Raw genomic sequence first — 18,946 nt, 5'->3', positions numbered from 1 at the left:
ATAAAAGTGCCTGTAGTCTAAGAATAACCCATATATATTCATTGCAATCATGTATGGGGAAAGTTAGGCATACATTGTGGACCAGCTGTGCATCACCCACATAGGCTAATGTCAAAGGTCACAGATGGTCCTAGTATAATGAATAGCCCAGGGTCAAATAGGTCATGGGAAGGAGACACTGGTCTGAGGAATGTCATGTGGTTCTTCAAGTTACAAGCCTGAACAGAAACATATTGTTTGAACCAGGGAGGGGAGGGAACCAAAACCTATATATTTACCAAGCCATGGCTCAGCGGGTCAGACTGGTTTTGGAGGATCCTCCCAGGACCACACTCTGGTTCTGGGGGGATTCACCAGGGCGGACTTGGCTTCTTATTTTGTCCGGAAAATAAAAGTCTATCTCTTGAAATCAAAACCTAAGACTGACGATTGTGTCATTTGAGGAAAAGGAAAACCACAACATTTGGTGCCGAAACCCGGGATAGAAAAGAGCTGGACAGTCGCACCACCTGGGCGAACCTGACGAGCAACACAAACAGCGTATGGCCATGTACATAAGGTAAGCACTTTTTGCTTTTTTATTAGGTTTGTGTTGTTTGCCAGAATTTGCTCCAAGTGGTGAGAAATTTAAGCTCTTCTAAATTTAAGAACCATATATGTGAACTGGGTTTTGATTTCAAGGGTACAATCTAACTAAGGCATGCATGCATGAATCTGTATTAAATTACTTTGGCTTTGATGAGCACGGTGAATTGAAACAGATTTTAAGTGAAGAGAACGCGTAAGAGTTGCCTATATCTGTGGGTGTAAGTGTATGATATAGAAGTCTGTGCCTGTGGTCGGAAGTGTAAAATCACAGAGGTCAATGTCGTGTGGTCGGAAGTGTTTATCGATATTGACAGTATACAGTGTAAAAGTGGTATATTTTATTGTTTTAGTTTTTGGCCATGTGGTTGGAGGTGTAATGGTCATTTTGTTTTGGTATATAAATTAATACCATGTTTTTATTGGAACTGTGAGTATGTTTGCAGCTGCAGTGTGTGTGTGAGTGAGTGAGAGAAATATGAACTTGCATCTGGTAAGCAGTAAGAGACTTTCCCTTGGGCAGTCTCTGCGGGCTGTTAAGGGGGGTGTAATTGCTGTCCTGTGAGTGTAGGGTGAATGACTACTGGGTTAGAGTGTGGAATAATGAGCCCATAAAGGGTTTGACATAAATGCTAATTGGTTATTACTGAAAAATGGTTGGGTTAACAATTTGGTTTATAGGTTATCAAACATACATTTGAAATTTAAGGTTTGGTAAAAACATTTGGCACCAGATGGGACATTAAAAAGAGCACAGAACCTGAGACCACAGCTAACTTTCTCGATGGGCAATGCAATCAGGTGGCCACCTAAAGAGATGAGCAGTTTTGCTTGTTAAAAGATTGTATTGTTCACCTGAGATGGCTCGTGGTGGTCAGATCACAAATACTCTTCCAAATTTAAGAATAAAAAGGGCAAATTAAAGATTACTAGATTAAATGATAAGAATAAAGGGTTTCATTTTCAAAAGGAATGTGTGCTAGGACAGATGATGGTTTATTGTGTAAATGAGTTTGGAATCTTATCTGCAACAGATTTCAGATGTGGGAAGTACCGCGCGACATCAGGTGTTGGAATTTCAGATCGGTCATCAGGGATCATATCACATTCAATTCAATTCAATTTTATTTATATAGCGCTTTTCACAAAAGTCAATTGTTTCAAAGCAGCTTTACATAAATAGAAGCAGTGAAAAGCACAGCAAAACGACAGATAGCACAACAAAATACATGATAGCATAAGCAGTTAAATTTGCTGCGGCTATGACTTAATATTATAAGCAAACGTATTACTAAAGTAACGTTTAGAAGAGGAAGCTAAGTGAAGCCCAAAAAGGCTGCCTCCCCGGGGTGAAAAACCCCCTAGGAGAAAAAAAACCCGGGCTTTTATCCGAGGAAGTTAAAAAAAAGTCCTAGGAGGGAAAAACCCTTGGGTGAACGGATAAGGAGATTTAGCGGAGATTAAGCGGGTTCTGCCGGTGATCGTTGGTCAGGCATCAGCTGGGCATCACGTTGAAGGACGGCCAGTAGATCAGAGGAGTGCCAACTTTCACATCTACCGGGACTGGGTCTGTTTGTCTCGGTGTCCTCGGGGTCGAGGACGAGACAGGGAGAGAAAAACAAAATCGTATTAGCGTAGCGGCCGTTCATATGTATTGCAGTGTCACACAGTGATGTGGTTTAACTCAGCTTAGTTCCAGACAGACTAACTATTGTGGCATAATTATATTAACCACAGTTGAGGATTTTGCAAATTGGGGGCCCAATGCGAAGGTATATATGGTAAATAAGGGTCACCTTCCGATCTTTAAGATAAAATGAAACCTGAAGACCTGTTTGTCTAAGGCCTAAAGCCCCACTGTCGTCGTTAATGCAGGTTCAGTGGCAAACGGGTCTATATTGCATACCATTTACAAGACCACGGGAAAACACCAAACATCGCAAAACCGACCATACGTGCCAACCCGTTTGACTAAGGCTGGAGGCCCCACTGTCGTCGTTAATGCAGGTTCAGTGGCAAACGGTATGTATGGCATACTATTCACAAGACAAACGAAAGTGCGAAAAACGCAACCCGACCATACGTGCCAACCCGTTTGCCTAAGGCTGGAGGCCCCACTGTCGTCGTTAATGCAGGTTCAGTGGCAAACGGGTATGTATGACATACTATTCACAAGACAAACGAAAGCGCGAAAAACGCAACCCGACCATACATGCCAACCCGTTTGACTAAGGCTGGAGGCCCCACTGTCGTCGTTAATGCAGGTTCAGTGGCAAATGGGTCTGTATGGCATACTATTCACAAGACTTACGGTAGCGCCAAAAGCGCAACCCGACCATACGTGCCAACCCGTTTGACTAAGGCCGGAAGCCCCACTGTCGTCGTTAATGCAGGTTCAGTGGCAAACGGGTCGGTATGGCATACTATTCACAAGACAAACGAAAGCACCAAAATCGCAACCCAACCATACGTGCCAAACCGTTTGACTAAGGCCGGAAGCCCCACTGTCGTCGTTAATGCAGGTTCAGTGGCAAACGGTGGCAAACTATTTAATGCAATTCATTTTTAGGTATTCATGCAGAAAAGGTTTTTATTTATTTATTTGGTTGGTCTGTGTTATGACCGTGAGCGCTTTGTTCCGTAAAAATAACTATTGCGAGTTAAGTACCTTTACTAGACAAATTATGTGAATGCTTTGTTGAAGAGAAAAGTTTTAAGTCTAGATTTAAAATGATCGACTGTGTCTGATTCTCGGACATCGGTTGGTAGATCATTCCAGAGCTTAGGGGCTAAGTAGGAAAAGCATCTTCCACTTTTAGACACTTTTGATAGTCTAGGGATAATCAATAGACAAGAATTTTGCGACCGTAGTGTGCGTGATGGATTGTATTCTGATAATAATTCTCTAAGATATGAGGGTGCTAAGCCATTTAAAGCTTTGTAGGTGATTAGTGATATTTTAAATTGTATGCGATATTTAACTGGTAGCCAGTGTAAAGATGCCAGAATTGGGCTTATGTGGTCATACTTCTTAGATCGAGTAAGTACCCTTGCAGAAGCGTTTTGAACTAGCTGAAGCTTGTTTACCTGATTTGAATGGCATCCCCCGAGTAGCGAGTTACAATAGTCTATTCTAGAGGTCATAAAAGCATGGATAAGCTTCTCTGCGTCAGATGTAGACAGTATATGGCGTATTTTTGAGATATTTCTAAGATGGAAGAATGCTGTGCGGCAGACGTTAGCGATATGACTATCGAAGGATAAGTTGCTGTCGAACATCACACCTAAGTTCCTAACCGTGGAAGATGGCACCACAGTACAGCCATCTATGTGCAATTTGTAATCTGACATATTATGTTTGTAGCGATTCGGTTCAATAATAAGTATCTCTGTCTTATTGGAGTTGAGCTTAAGAAAGTTATGTGCCATCCAGTCACTAACATCGCTAATGCAGTCTTTTAGCTTAGAAAACGTGTGTGTTTCGCTGGGATGCGAGGAGATGTAAAGCTGGGTATCATCCGCATAGCAGTGAAAACTTATGTTATGTTTCCTGATAATGTCTCCTAGGGGTAACATGTATAACGAGAACAGGATAGGACCTAAAACTGATCCCTGCGGTACACCGTATTTAACCAGGGAGTGATATGACTCTTCCTCATTTACATAAACAAAGTGATAGCGATTGGTTAGATATGACCTAAACCAGGCTAGCGCCTGACCACTGATACCAACATAGTTTTCTAGTCTATTGAGTAAGATTGTGTGATCTATTGTGTCAAAGGCTGCACTAAGGTCTAATAATATAAGAATTGAGATTTCACCACGATCGGATGTTAATAGGAGGTCATTTGTAACTCTAAGCAACGCTGTCTCTGTGCTATGGTGGGGCCTGAATCCTGATTGGAACTTTTCATATGTACTATTATTTGTCAAGAATGTGCGTAACTGGCTTGCCACTACCTTTTCTAATATTTTTGAAAGAAAAGGGAGATTTGAGATTGGTCTAAAGTTATTAAGCTCTCCTTGATCAAGCTGTGGTTTTTTAATCAGCGGTTTAATAACTGCTAGTTTGAAAGCTGTTGGAACGTATCCTATGTCTAGCGATGAGTTAAAGATATTTAGAACCGGGGTTGACACTACAGGGAATACCTCTTTAAGTAGTTTTGTGGGAACGGGGTCTAATATACAGGACGATGATTTTGATAATGTGACTAGTTTAGAGAGCTCATCTATTGTAGTAGGTTTAAATGAATCAAGATGTTCGTATGGTAATCTAGTGTTAAGTGAACTAATGGGTAGAGTGGTGGCTGCCTGGGTAGCTACAATGTTTTCCCTAATAGCCGAAATTTTGTTAGAAAAGAAGTTCATGAAGTCGTTACTATTGTGTTGAAGTTTACTATTGGTTTCTGTTTGTTCTTTGTTTCTAGTCAGTTTCGCAACTGTGCTAAAGAGGAAACGAGGGTTATTATGATTCTCATTTATAAGCTTGCTAAGATATGTAGATCTGGCGGTTTAAATAGCCTGTCTGTAGTGTTTAACACTCTCTTTCCATGCTGCACAACATACTTCTAACTTTGTGCTTCTATAATTTCTTTCAATTTTTCTAGCTGCTTTTTTAAGGGCTGCGGTGTGATGGTCATACCATGGAGCTGGCGGTTTTTCTTTGAATCTCTTTTTTCGAATGGGAGCAACGGCATCCAATGTGTTAGAACAGACATTGTTTAGGTTTTCTATTACAATATCTAGATCGTCACAGTTATCTGCTACATGTTTCATTTGGGACAGGTCTGGAAGAGTGCTAATAAAGCTATCTTTAGTGGTGGAAATTATTGTTCTGGCTAGTCGGTAGCATGTTGTGGATTGAGTGATCCTATCTAGAAGTACAGTGTATGACACAAGGTAATGGTCAGAAACTGCATCACTCTGAGGTGATATTTCGACGTCATTAATATTGAGTCCGAGTGACAGAATTAAGTCTAATGTGTGCTTACGAGTATGCGTTGGCCCTGTCACGTTTTGTCTAAAATTGAGAGAATTTAGAACATCCATAAACGCACGTCCTAATGCATCTTTTGGGTTATCCACATGGATATTAAAATCACCAACAACAAGAGCTTTATCTACAGTGACTACAAGCTCAGACAGGAAATCTGCTATTTCTTTAAGGAAATCTGCATGGTGGCCCGGAGGTCTATAGATTGTCGCTAAGGCAAAAGAAAGCTGTTTGTGGTTACGATCAGTTACTTATTTCCATATTTAACAACATTAGTTCAAATGATTTAAATTTTAGCTCAGATTTTTGGTTTACTTTAAAAATTGTGTTGTATATTGTAGCTACACCACCCCCTCTCCCCTTTAATCGAGGTTCGTGTTTATAATAATAGTCTTGTGGGGTGGATTCATTTAAACTAATGTAGTCGTCTGCTTTAAGCCAGGTTTCTGTTAAACAGAGTGCATCTAAGTTTTGGTCTGTAATTATTTCATTGACAATAGGTTCTTTATTGGTAAGCGATCTAATGTTAAGAAGGCCGAATTTTAACATTCGAGGTTCATCTGTTAATGTATTGTTTTCTAATTTTATATTAATCAGATTTGTACCAGATGTAGCAAGCGGTGCTCTGTATTTATCTGTTCGGGGAACAGATACAGTTGAAATGTGCTGATATTTCGGTAAGATTGACTCGAAGTGCTGTGATATAAGTGATCTTGACATATCACGGCAGCTAACAGACGGACGGTTAAGCCGATCCGTCTGTTTCCTGACCTGGGCCCTGGATAGTCAGACTATATCAGAATTAAGACTATTGATCAGATTTCTAGTGAGTATAGCACTTCCTTCCGATGACGGATGAAGGCCATCTCGGGTTAGGAGGAATGGTCTTCCCCAGAAATGCTTCCAATTGTCTATAAACCCTACATTATGCTGAGGGCACCACTTTGACATCCAGCCATTTAGAGACTAATCTACTATGTGTTTCATCTCCCCGGTAGGCGGGGAGGGGACCAGAGCATATTACATTGTCTGACATTGTTTTTGCAATTTCACACATCTCCTTAATAGTATCTTTGGTGATTTCCAACTGTCGGAGTCTGGTGTCATTCGTGCCGGCGTGAATAACAATCTTAGAAAACTTCCGCTTAGCATTAGCCAGCACTTTAAGTTTGGATCTAATGTCAGACGTTCTAGCTCCCGGTATACAGTCGACTATGGTGTTTGGTGCCTCAATGTTAGTGTTCCTGAGTATAGAATCTCCAATGACCAGGGCACTTTTAAAAGGTGTTTCAGCTGGTGTACTCCTTAGGGGATCGAATCTGTTAGAAATTACCGTAACATTATGGGTCTTAGAAGGACGCCGTATATGACTATGCCGCCTGACAGTCACCCAGTTAGACCGCCGACTTGACTCTGATGTCGGAACCGAGCCATGTGTATTTTGATAAACACTATGCGCGCTCGATACAGTATTTGTAATATTTACATTAGCATCTGATGTCGGAACCGAGCCATTAGTCTTTTCGCTCGATAGATTATTTGCAACAGTAAGATTAGTGGTTTTGCTATCCTCAACTAGCATTCGAATGCGCGATTCTAGATCAGCAACCTTCTCAGTTAACCTTAATACTTCAATACACTTAGTGCATATAAACCCCTCTATGCTAACAGAAGAAGCTAAAATATACATGTGGCAAGTAGTACATGTTACAATAACAAGCGGAGTCTTACCGCTTTCATGCTGGGCGATGGCGTCTTCGTTTACCCGAACGCGGTCCGCGGAGCTGCATCGCGTGGGGTGTTCAGTTGTGACATGCCTCGGTCGCCTGCAAACGTCTGGGGCCAGGGTGATGTGGGGCATGCTGAATCTGCGAAGGCCGGGCAGCGGCTCCTCCACAGCTTCCCGATCACTTTCATGTTGGGCGATGGCGTCTCCGTTCAGTGGTTCACGGTCCGTGAAGCTGCATCGCGTGGAATGCTTGTTTGTTACACGCCTCGGTCGCTTGTGGACGTCTGAAGACAGGGTGAAGTGGGCGCTGTACCTCGCGTTGGATCTGCTAAAACCGGGTATCAACTCCTCCACAGCTTCCCGCTCAGGTGAGGACAGGTCAGAAAAGCATATATCAGATGAATCCGCCATTAGATCGGAAAATGCTAGCTTCAGCCTCCACCGTTTGTTGATGCTAGCGGGCTATATGCTAACACTGGGTGTTTATTAGTGATAAATAGTTTCACGTGGTAGTATTGCTCAATAATCGTCACGGTAAAGTATTTCTATGTAAAACTAATAAGTTATATTATATAAATAGGAATAAGATGGTAAAAAAAGGACTTTAGATGATGAACTCGACGGAGCTCCGATGCACTCTGATGCACGATCTGTTCAGCGTGACGTCGTAACTTCCTTGAGTGAGGGAAGTTCTACCTGAGTTTTCCCATCGATGGATTGAATTGTGAAGCCAGATGCTTTGCACCCTCTTTTCTCCATAGATCCTGAGCATGTTTTTAGGGTATATGAGAATGATTCTCCTGTGATGCCGAAAACATCAAAAAACTCTGATTTGGCTAATGATCGATTACTTTGATCATCCAGTACTGCATACATCCTCACAACATCTTTAGGTCTGTTACAAGGATATACTGTCACCAAGCAGATTTTAGAACACGATCTGGGCTTTGTCATGTTACCACAGATTTCTGTACACTTGGATACAATGTCTGTTGAAGTAGCCTCTTCTTTCTCCCCGCCATGCTGGCTCTCTCCCACAGGGCGTTCTGTAACCCAAGGAGCTGGACCTGGATGCAGTGCTGTTATGTGCTTCTCACTGTTGCATTCTTTGCACTTAATGTTGACTTTACAGTCTTTGGCTACATGCTGAGTAGACAAACAACATCTAAAACAAATGTTGTTTTCTTTCAGGTACTTTTTGCGATCATCTATGTGTCTATTTCTAAACTTACGACACTTTGCCAATGGATGAGGTTTATTGTGGATAGGACATTGACTGTCCGGTTCAATTGATTTCTTCTCAGGGTTTTTCTTTTGAAAGGGTGTATGCACCGTTGACACGTCTGTCTTTCTGACTGACACAGATGATCAGTCTCTGTACTTTGCTGCAGACGACTCTGTTTTTGCATAAGTTTGGTTACTGCTTGTTGAGAATGAAAAACTTGGATCATTCTTGATTTTTGCTTGATTAACAATGAATCTGGTGAAAAAACTGAATGGTGGAAAGGAAACATGATAATCTTCCTTGTACTTGGAGCCTTGAGCAATCCACGTTTCTTGCAAACTGTATGGCAGCTTTTCGATGATTGGTTTGACTCCACGAGCAGTGTCTAGATAAGTCAGCCCTGGTAAGTGGCCTACTGACTTTGCTGCAGCCATTACTAACAAAAAGTCTCCTAGCTCTCGCAACTTTACATTGTCTTTAATAGAGATTTTAGAAAAATTCTCCAGTTTTTTTAACAAGACTTCCTCAATAACCTCAGTGCTACCATAGCATTCTTCAATTCTCTGCCACGCCATCTGAACACCTAGTGTTGCATTATGGACATGTACTGACCTGATTCTTTTGACTTGTTGTGATGATTCTGGCCCGAGCCACTTTACGAGCAGGTCTAACTTCTCACTTGCAGTTAAATTGAGTTCTCTTATCACACTCCGAAATGATGTCTTCCATGCCCAATAATTTTCTGGGCAATCATCAAATGTCAGTAACCCAGTACTTACTAACTCTCGTCGTATCAGATGTTTCGTTAGGTCAGTTGTCTCTATAGGTCTCATTGTATAGTCTTTGCAAGAGGATTCGTGAGACGTTGTATAGCATGTGGGATGCTGTGGAGCAATGAAGCCTTCTCTGTCTCTTATGCTTACTTTTGGTGTTGAGACATCGACTATGTTACTTTCTGGAAGAGGAACAAACCTAGGAGCTTTTGGAGTGAACTGTGGACACGTAGAATCTAGAAACTGTTGTGATGCATAAGACGTAGATTACATGTGAACCTGTTCCAACTTATCTTCAGTCAGTGAATGATTCTCCACATACTCACTGGTTCTTTGTGCTCAGTCTTGAATTGCTAATTCTGAGAAGTCCTGAAGTGGATCCTCCGATTTGACTGCAGCTTCATAAACTGCTGCTTCGGCCGAGGCTGCAACCGCTGCCCTTTGTTTTTGTAGCACATGCAAATTAGCTTCTAGTTCTACTTTGCGTCTCACTGATTCCGCTTCCAATTCTGCTTTCTCTTTCATCATTTTTGCCTCTTTTTCAGCATAAGACACTTCTGCGCGTGCCGCTTCGGCTTTTGCTCTTGGCACGAATAGCTGATGAACTGGCAGATGATCTACTCGAGCATTTAGAATACACTGAAAAAAGTGTTTCATTGGATCAAAGTAAAAATTTTGCGTCAACTTGTTACAACTAATTACTTTACTTTTTATCAACCTAAAATTTTTCATTTAAAATAAAAGAATGAACTATCCATTACTTAGCCAAAGCAAAAAGTATCTTTGAATCAAATACATTTTTTAAGTTTAATGAAATGTCAAATTATACTTTGTTTTAATGCATTAACTTAATTATTTTACTTTACATCTAACCAAATATCCAACCAAATACAATTTAAAATATTAATTTAATATAAAGAAATGTATTTACTTTCAGAATGTGTAATTTTACCATCTGTCTAAGATGAATGACTTCAAGCATCAAACATTTGACAATTTATTTTGTCATAATACACATTTTTGTACAAATACACACTGTCTAACAATGTAAACACATTATAATCTTGACAATTTGTCATAAAACATTTCAACAATGTGTATAGTATTGTTATAAAAACACATACTGTATAACAGTTTTTAGTATTTGTAGACACACTGGATACAATGTAAATTCATCATAAGAATCAGTTATGGTTGATAGATAAACCATAGAACTTAACCAAGATAAAACAAATCAGGTTTAGTAAACAGTATTACAGTTAATGTTGTATAAAAGGCTCAAAAAATGTACCTTCAGTAGCTGAGTCAAAGGAAAAAAATGTACTCCTGCAGTTTTGAATAGGGGTTCTGCACCCTTCGGCTCATCTGCTTACTGTCTATGTCCATGAACATTTTTTTGAAAGGCCTTAAAAAGGTATATTTGAGTCCATCAGGATATTTTAAGTTCAGTTCAAATGAGTCAAAACATGCACATGCAACATAGGGCAACTCATTTATTACTCCACACCGTCAATGAAAATGGAAATGTTTAGTGCATGATTAAGAGCATCACCTTCACGGATCACAAAAAAATTCCATGTTGGTCTTTTTGAATTCTCTCTCTGCTTCTTCCCTCTGGTCAGCCTAAAAACATACAAGAACAGAGACTAATTGAGGGAATGGGGAAGAAGAAAACACCCCATCATCTGAAAATGTATTACACAATTTTGTTTGCTTTCCTGCTATGGAGGTCATTGTAGAGCCAAAACGTCTGTTGCTAACTTTCATTAAAATATCTTAATTTGTATTCAGTGTGACAAAAGTTTCTTTTTTATCGCATGGACACAAAACCAAGGCAGGTAAATGGGGGGCTCTTAACAACATTCTTCAAAATATCAGCCTGTGACTTTCTTCCACAGAAAACAAAAGAATATGTGTAAATAACACAATTGCTTGAACTACTTTTAAGCGATATTACACTACCAAATAAAAATTTTCCCATGTTTTATTCAACATCAAGGCTTGAGAAGACCTCTGTTATAAGAAAACGCTACAGCTTTTCCATAATTCACTATGTTTTTCCCTCAAGGTAGACATGTTAATACATACCTCTCATGTCTCAGTGCGAGCAACTTAAAATATTAGTCCACTTCTGAATGAAAAATTCCACATAATTTACTCACCTCGATGTCATCTAAGCTGTTCATGACTTTCTTCAGTCAAAAATAAATGAAGGTTTTTGATGAAAACATTCCAGGATTATTCTCCATACGGTAGGCTATAGTGGACTTCAATGATGCCCAAATGGCTGAAGGTAAAAATGACCGTTTCAGTGCAGCTTCAAAGGGCTTTAAACTATACCAGACGAGGAATAAGTGTCTTATCAAAGAAATGATCGGCCCTTAAAAAAAAATACAACTGTATTTGCTTTATAGACACAATAATTGCCTTGCTTCCGCTTTCTGTATTCCTCAAAGAGCTTACACTGTATGTCCTATGCCTTCCCTATTCTACTTACAGAAAAAACAGAACTGGTGCTGCGTTTGTTCCGTAAGTAGAATAGGGAAGGCGTAGGACATACAGCATAAATTCTCTGAAGAATACTTCAGCCATTTGGGTGTAATTGAAGTCCACTATGGAGAATAATCTGGAATGTTTTTATCAAAAACCTTAATTTCTTTTATTTACTGAAGAAAGAAAGTCATGAACATCTTAGATGACATGGACGTGAGTAAATTATGAGGAATGTTTAATTCAGAAGTGGGCTAATACTTTAATTGCTGTAGCATGCATATGTTAGCTTTTAGCTTAGCACCATTCATTCCTTAGGATCCAAACAGCACGCAGTAACACCATCACTCCTGACTAGTCCCCTTTTTTTTTAATTTGAGGGAGAGTTCTGATGATGTTACTGCGACTGAGGTCCAAGTGCTGCAAATTAAGTGCTCTTCCACCTTAAAATATAGTTCTCACTTTTTATCCGCTTAGAAAATCACCACGTTTTATTTTGTACCACCATAACTTACTCGTGTAACTACTCATGTAACAGTCTTTAAAAAGGGAAAACATGGAAGTGTTTGGTGGCTTCTAAATGTATCCCTGTTTGGATCCTAAGGTATGAATGGGGCTAGGCTAAATGCTAACACATTTACGACACACTGTACAAAGATTAAGTGTACGCATTGAAAAAAGATAAGGATGGATTAATTTGTCTAAGTTGAGGTAAGAACATAATAAAATATTGAAAAACTGTGGTGTTTTCCTTTAAAGGGATAGTATACCTTAAAATGAAAATTCTGTCATCATTTACTCATCCTCATGTTGTTCTAAACCTGTACAAATTTCTTTTTTCTGATGAACACAAAAGAAGATATTTTGAGAAATGATGGTAAACACACAGCATATAGTGTTCATTGACTTCTATAGTAGGAAAAATATTTTGGAAGTATTGTGATAAATGATGGTAAGCACACAGTTGACGGTACCCAGTAAATTCCATCATTTTTTTTATTCCTACTATGGAAGATAATGGACACTATCTGCTGTGTGTTTACCATCATTTCTCAAAATATCTTCTTTTGTGTTCATCAGAAAAAAGAAATTCATACAGGTTTAGAACAACATGAGGATGAGTAAATGATGACAGATTTTTTATCTTAAGGTGAACTATCATTTAAAGGAAAACATGGTTGGAGAAAATTTGAGTAGTTACCATTTTCTACATTACCTGGTATTCTTTGATCATACAGCTTGCATCTTCACCAAAGTACATGAATCAGGCACTTCAGCAGGCTTTCTCTTCTGATGTCTATGTCCAGACTCTACAAAATGTTCAAGATGTATTGTTTATTTTAGACCAAAATACTACTAAATTAATTGCCACAAGCAATTTTGTTCGCATGCAACCAATACCTGATCCATAACTTAAATAGTGTCCTTAGTTTTTCATGGAGGACTCCACCTTTGCTCCTAATAACATGAGAGCTCTGTCTGTCCAAAGAGGCCATAAATCTTGATTTTCAAGTTAAGATTGTGATGCGCAATTCGGCATTAATCTGAAAGTAAGAGAACCGGAAAATACACTTCTGAAAAAAAATATTTCTAGAACTAGTTGTAAAAATAGATATACACACAAAACATTGAATGAATATATAATTAGAGCATCTAAGACAGGGGTCTCCAATACGTCGCTCGCGAGCTACTGGTAGCTCGTCTCTTAATTGCAGGTAGCTCGCTCGTGGGTGTATTTATTTATTTATTTTCTGTGGTTCTTATGACGCATTTGGATGTCTGGTTAGTGTTAAAAGCGCCTGTGGTAGTAAAGACTGGGTGCGTGTTTGATGTCGCGTTGAGCGGTATAGACCGGCGTATCATATGACATCAGTAATTTAACAAATAGATAAGTCCGCGCACCGGCGCCGCTGCAGCCGGCCGATTCGCGCAACGCTTTGAAGCCCGCGCGCGGCAACCGGCCGATCCGCCCAATGCTGTGAAGCCAGCGCCACGGGAACCGGACGATCCGCGCAACGCTGTTAAGCCTGACACACCTCGAGTCGAGGCACTATAGTTAAAAAGGATGCCGTGATTTTCGGATTCACTTTTGATAAAACGAAAATACAGTCGTCATTACAAGTTCAATGGGTTATCATCTCATATTTAAACATCAAATGTCAAGAGATACCAAGAGAGCCATACGAGCATTACATCTTGACTGAAAACAGGTGAGAGTACGACATGACACAGCTATGGTTAATCGCTAAAATTGATAGCAAAAGACTTAAGGCTGTTTATTATTATGAAGCTTGTGCTTTGACTGCATGATGATGCGCATCCACAACAGGAGTTAAATGTTCTCTCCAGTACATAACTTAGTTGAAGTTTTGCATTTTGTGCAGATGCACTTTGTATAATACATTTATGTTGTATTAAGGCTTAATATTATGTAAAGCGCATCAGTCTGTTTTTTTTATAACCCTTAGTTTCACTTCATCACCCATCTATTCCTGTTAGAGGTTTCTGTTAAAAAAACATTTATTTCATTAATAATCTAGGATGGGTTCATTTTTCTGTCATAGTTTCTTCAAAATTAAGTTTTATTTGAGTGTTTTTAATAAAAATATTTTCATTTTCAAAATGACGCCCTTTTCACTGCCCCGCCCTCAGTTAATCCAGTACTCGTTTTTCAGACCTATGGATTAATCGAAATGAAAAAATGACATACATGCACATCCCTATTATTATGAATCCAAAAGCAGTAAATATTCTGTGTATGTTTGGATCATCTTTCAAAATCTGATCTTTAATAAATTTTTTTTTATTCAAAACGTGTTTTTTTTTTTGAAGAATCCTACCCATATCTAAGAGGTGATAAAAAAGTATAAATAAAGACAACATGAAAGTTTTTTGTTGTTGTCTAAAAAGGCGGGCGGGGAAAGAGTTCAAATCACAGTGAGTTAATAGACAGGTGTCTATTAACTCACTAATATACGTGACACAAGTAGCTCTCGACCACTTTTATTTTTTAGAAAGTAGCTCTCCAGTGAAAAAAGGTTGGAGACCCCTGATCTAAGACATTTTCAAAAGCACTACATCCCATGGTAAAAACTATGGTAAATTCAGTATTAGTCACATTTTAACATTTTATAATAAAATAAATGCCTTTACCTCCTCTTGTAGAAACAGAGCTGGCAATATTTCTAGCAGTTCTTGAACAGTAGGTTGGTTTTCCACAAGCCCTTGTCTGCGTAAGGCAAACGTCTTTGTCATAATGTTTGCTGATGTCTCTCCAGGGATGGGATATGATTGGCCTGAACAAATAATAGATCATTGCTAGACATTTACATGTTCACTACATCTTGTGACATAAACAAAAGTTTTTATATAAAAAAGAATACTGTGGAGATCATTTTGTTTGCATGGACCTGTCAAGAACCGAAAGATTTTATGTTTGCTCGTCTCTCCATGTGTGCAGTTTTGAGTGCATAATTACACAGAGACGGAGCACGAATTTCAAACAGCGCTTCCGGAAGGAGATGCAGCATAAACAGTCGCATTGCTCTATTGGCCAAATGTATTTTAATCGACTACAGTATGAGACAAAGTAGCAAAACTGTCGCTAAAGTTTACACATCAAGAGTTCTGATCTTTGAAGGGCATAGGGACACATTCAACTGCATGCATATAGAAACTGCTCAATTTAGCGGCTTTTTGCCATGAAATTGGTTAAAATCACTTTGGTGTTAACATTTGCAAGCCTTTAAAACACGTGCAAATGATAAATGTCATGCTCAATCAACTGCGATCCAATACACCACTAAGTAATACTAACCGTATGTAAAACAACAGTACAATCACACGTGTATAATGTTAATAATACGCCAAAACATATGTTTAAAATTACTTACCAATTTTCTTGAATCCCGTTGTACCACGCGGAGATCATCCATCGGTGTAGTGTATAACAAGATGGCGGAAAGCTCAACCTGAACTGAACGTCCTTACGCATGCCCATGGATGACATTAGAAGTCACGTGACAATGGAAACTAATATTTTTAATTTAATTTACAGAAATGTATTTACTTTACACCAATAAGACTTACTTTTAATTTAAATCAAACACATTTTTTACATTAAACTGATGGCTGGACAGAAAATTTATTTTTTTGAGTTAGATCAAATATAAAAACTTCTTTAGAGTAATGACATGCGTTGTGCACTTTTTTCAGTGTATCTGGAGCCAGAAACTTGAGATCGCCTCTCAGAAGCTTGCTGGGCCTTTTTTAGCATCCTTATCTGGATCCATCTTGCTTTCATGCAAAGTGCTTTCTTTCACTTTTTAATCTCAGAATTGTGCAGCATATGATGTTAAATAAACCTCTTTTTAATCTTTCCCGATGCGTTGCTGCCTTTTTACTATTCTGTCCTTGCAACTGCTTCACTTTAAAGAAACTAGACAGCTAGCTAACAAACAAACACACATGAAGCAGTTTATCCTTTCCAGAATGTTTACTTCTATGATCCTTTTTCTTATTTGTAAAACTGAAATACAATAAACAGAAATGAAATTACAATTTTGAAATACATATTTAAACGCGTGCATTACAATCTGCAAGTGCGTACATGTGATAGAAAACTTCCTTACATTTTCATATCGATCACAAACTTATTTTTCAAGAGGAAAGATTATATTACCCCATAACACTTTTAAACATCACTTAAAATAGTAAATCAACTTACAGGCATATCTTTATCCAAGGCAAAGACTGTTTGAGCGTCGGATTAAACCTACATTATGCTGCACGTTGAACTGCTGCCGAACTAATAAATCAACATGGCCAGTGCACATGTACAAAGAAAACTAAAACTGCATGTCACGTTAGAAATAAGGAGAGAGAACCCAAACGCAGACACATTTAAATAAACCTTCAGTTTATTTTACAAACCAACACAAAAACCCACGAGGGGGTAAAACAGGTGATGAATGATGATGTAAACACAAAACCAAGAAACAAACACTGAATACAAAATAACAGAACTCTGAGGACTAGATTCAGGTAACACGAAGGACATGAACCAAACACACTGAATCTGGACGAACGAACGAGCACAAGACAGAGAACGAGAGGGCATAATAAAGACACAACTCAAATGGGGAACAGGTGCACATGATTACATAATCAGGACGAGAGCACATAAGGGAGTAGGGTAAAAGTGACAAGACACTGGGAACACGTGAAACCAACATATGATGTGACTACACGTGTCCCCACACACAACACAGTACTGCCATGATCTTGCCCTATAAAATCAGACCTGAATCTAACACAAAGGTCTGGCAAGACCATGACAGCGACAAGACACTGGGAACACGTGGAAGCCACACACACAATATGACTCCACATGTCCCCACACAGAACATAGTACTGTCATGGTCTTGCCAAATGAACTCAGACCTGAATCTAGCATAAAGTTCTGGCAAGACCATGACATTGTACTACTGCAAATGGGCAGAACAATTGGCATGACTGTAAATTGTACAATATATATATGGAAGATGTGTATATATTAGGGGTGGAACAATACATGTATTCGTTTCGAACCGAATCGGTACGGGGGTCACGGTTCGGTGCATGAATTTAAACGGACAATACACGGTATGAAAATAAAAAAAAACTTGCGTGCAAAATAATTAATGTAATGCGGAAATATAGCTGCAAGCAGCGATACCGGGGTCAAGCCAAAAAGGGCACAGAAGGGTGTAAAGTTCAGTTTGGATAAGAATACTAAAGAACCTAGGTAAACCTCATGATTTCAGATGAAAAAAAACGCAAAAGTAATCAACAAAAATAATCTATGTTCTTGTCTACTGCAATCGCCCTTCTGTTATTGACAATCATGGAACATTAGAGCACCGAAGGACATGTGAGTGATGTTTGCAGTGGCATAAAATAGGTCACAACATGTTACAACAAGTGAAATTAGTCAAAAGAGACCACCCCCATGTCTCTAGGATGTTCTGACGTCCTAGAGTCCAGTCGAATCGTCTTGAGCCAAGGAATCAGAGGAAACAAGAATTTAATTTCTAGGACGTACGGGTCAGAAGTTATAAGCAAAAACGTAAGTGCAACTTTGGACTGTTGGTGGCGCTAGCGGGTTAGACATAGAGACTCCAAATTTGCCATTGGGGACACATTGGACTGTCCTTTATCAGTGTGCCAAATTTCATAACTTTCCTACGTACGGTTCTATGGGCTGCCATAGACCGCAATGGCGGAAGAAGAAGAAGAAGAAGCAGAATAATAATTATTATAATAAGAAAACTAACAAATACAATAGGGGTCTACGCCCCTTCAGGGCTTGACCCCTAACTACTGTTAGATCCGCGGGTTCTTTATGGACAGCTAATCTGTTGCCCCGCTTTAGCTCTGAAGCTCTGATTGGCGCCGATGCAGCCGAGCTCCGCCTATGTATGCGCTCTATCAGAGACCGTCTACATTCTGGCACTCTGCAGTTTTTTGCCAGGTTCACGGTCCAGTGAGTGAAATAGTAGCTAGCGACAGCGAGTATGGCAAATGGTGGAGAGGATCCGCCGGCCCCTTTAAGATCGCAAGTTTGGCAAAACTTCAGTTTTCCAGTCAGTTACAATAGTACAGGCGAGAGAGTGGTGGAAAAGACGAGGACTGTGCGTCGGCGTTGTTCAGCAGTTGTTAGGTATGTGAGTGGAAATACATCTAATCAGGGCTCTCAAGTCTCACGCATTCACCTTGACACACACGCATTTCAGTCAGTTCAAATTCCACACTTTGTATTTCTCACGCTGAGAAGTAGGAGATAAATTGTCCTGCTATATACAACAGGCATACGCAGGGCAGTTCTGTCAAGTTCAGCTGCTTTCAGTTTTTTAAGCGTGCTAAACTTTACGCAGCGCCATCAGCGTCAGAGTACCGCGAGAAATCTTGCGGAGGAGGCTGATTTCAAATCGCTCTCGCGTTACTCTGACGTCATCCACTTGTCGTTTCTTGCAGCGCCTCGTGAAGTCGTACACGCCTATTAATTCATCCTACAAGCCTATTTTTTGTTCTTTAGTACATTAATATGAAATAAGGCCAAAAATTTTATTTAAAAATGTATTTAGGTAACACTTGTAATACATTTGAACCCC

The 18,946-nt window shown here is 39.4% G+C and overlaps 1 long non-coding RNA gene across 1 annotated transcript; it reads right to left on the bottom strand.

Annotated features, from left to right (window-relative positions):
- Nucleotides 1-10,173: 10,173 nt before the first annotated feature.
- On the bottom strand, nucleotides 10,174-18,571 carry LOC129451208 (uncharacterized). Its single transcript, XR_012370892.1, has 4 exons — nucleotides 14,949-18,571; nucleotides 13,197-13,339; nucleotides 13,012-13,105; nucleotides 10,174-10,928 (listed from the first exon to the last, which is right to left on the bottom strand). It is a non-coding gene; the product is annotated as an uncharacterized lncRNA (long non-coding RNA).
- Between the last annotated feature and the right edge of the window lie 375 nt (nucleotides 18,572-18,946).

This window comes from Misgurnus anguillicaudatus, chromosome 8, assembly GCF_027580225.2.
Source record: "Misgurnus anguillicaudatus chromosome 8, ASM2758022v2, whole genome shotgun sequence".
Classification (NCBI taxonomy): Eukaryota; Metazoa; Chordata; class Actinopteri; order Cypriniformes; family Cobitidae; genus Misgurnus; species Misgurnus anguillicaudatus.
Note: the sequence above shows the minus strand (reverse complement) of the source record. Positions and strands in the feature narration are given on the sequence as shown.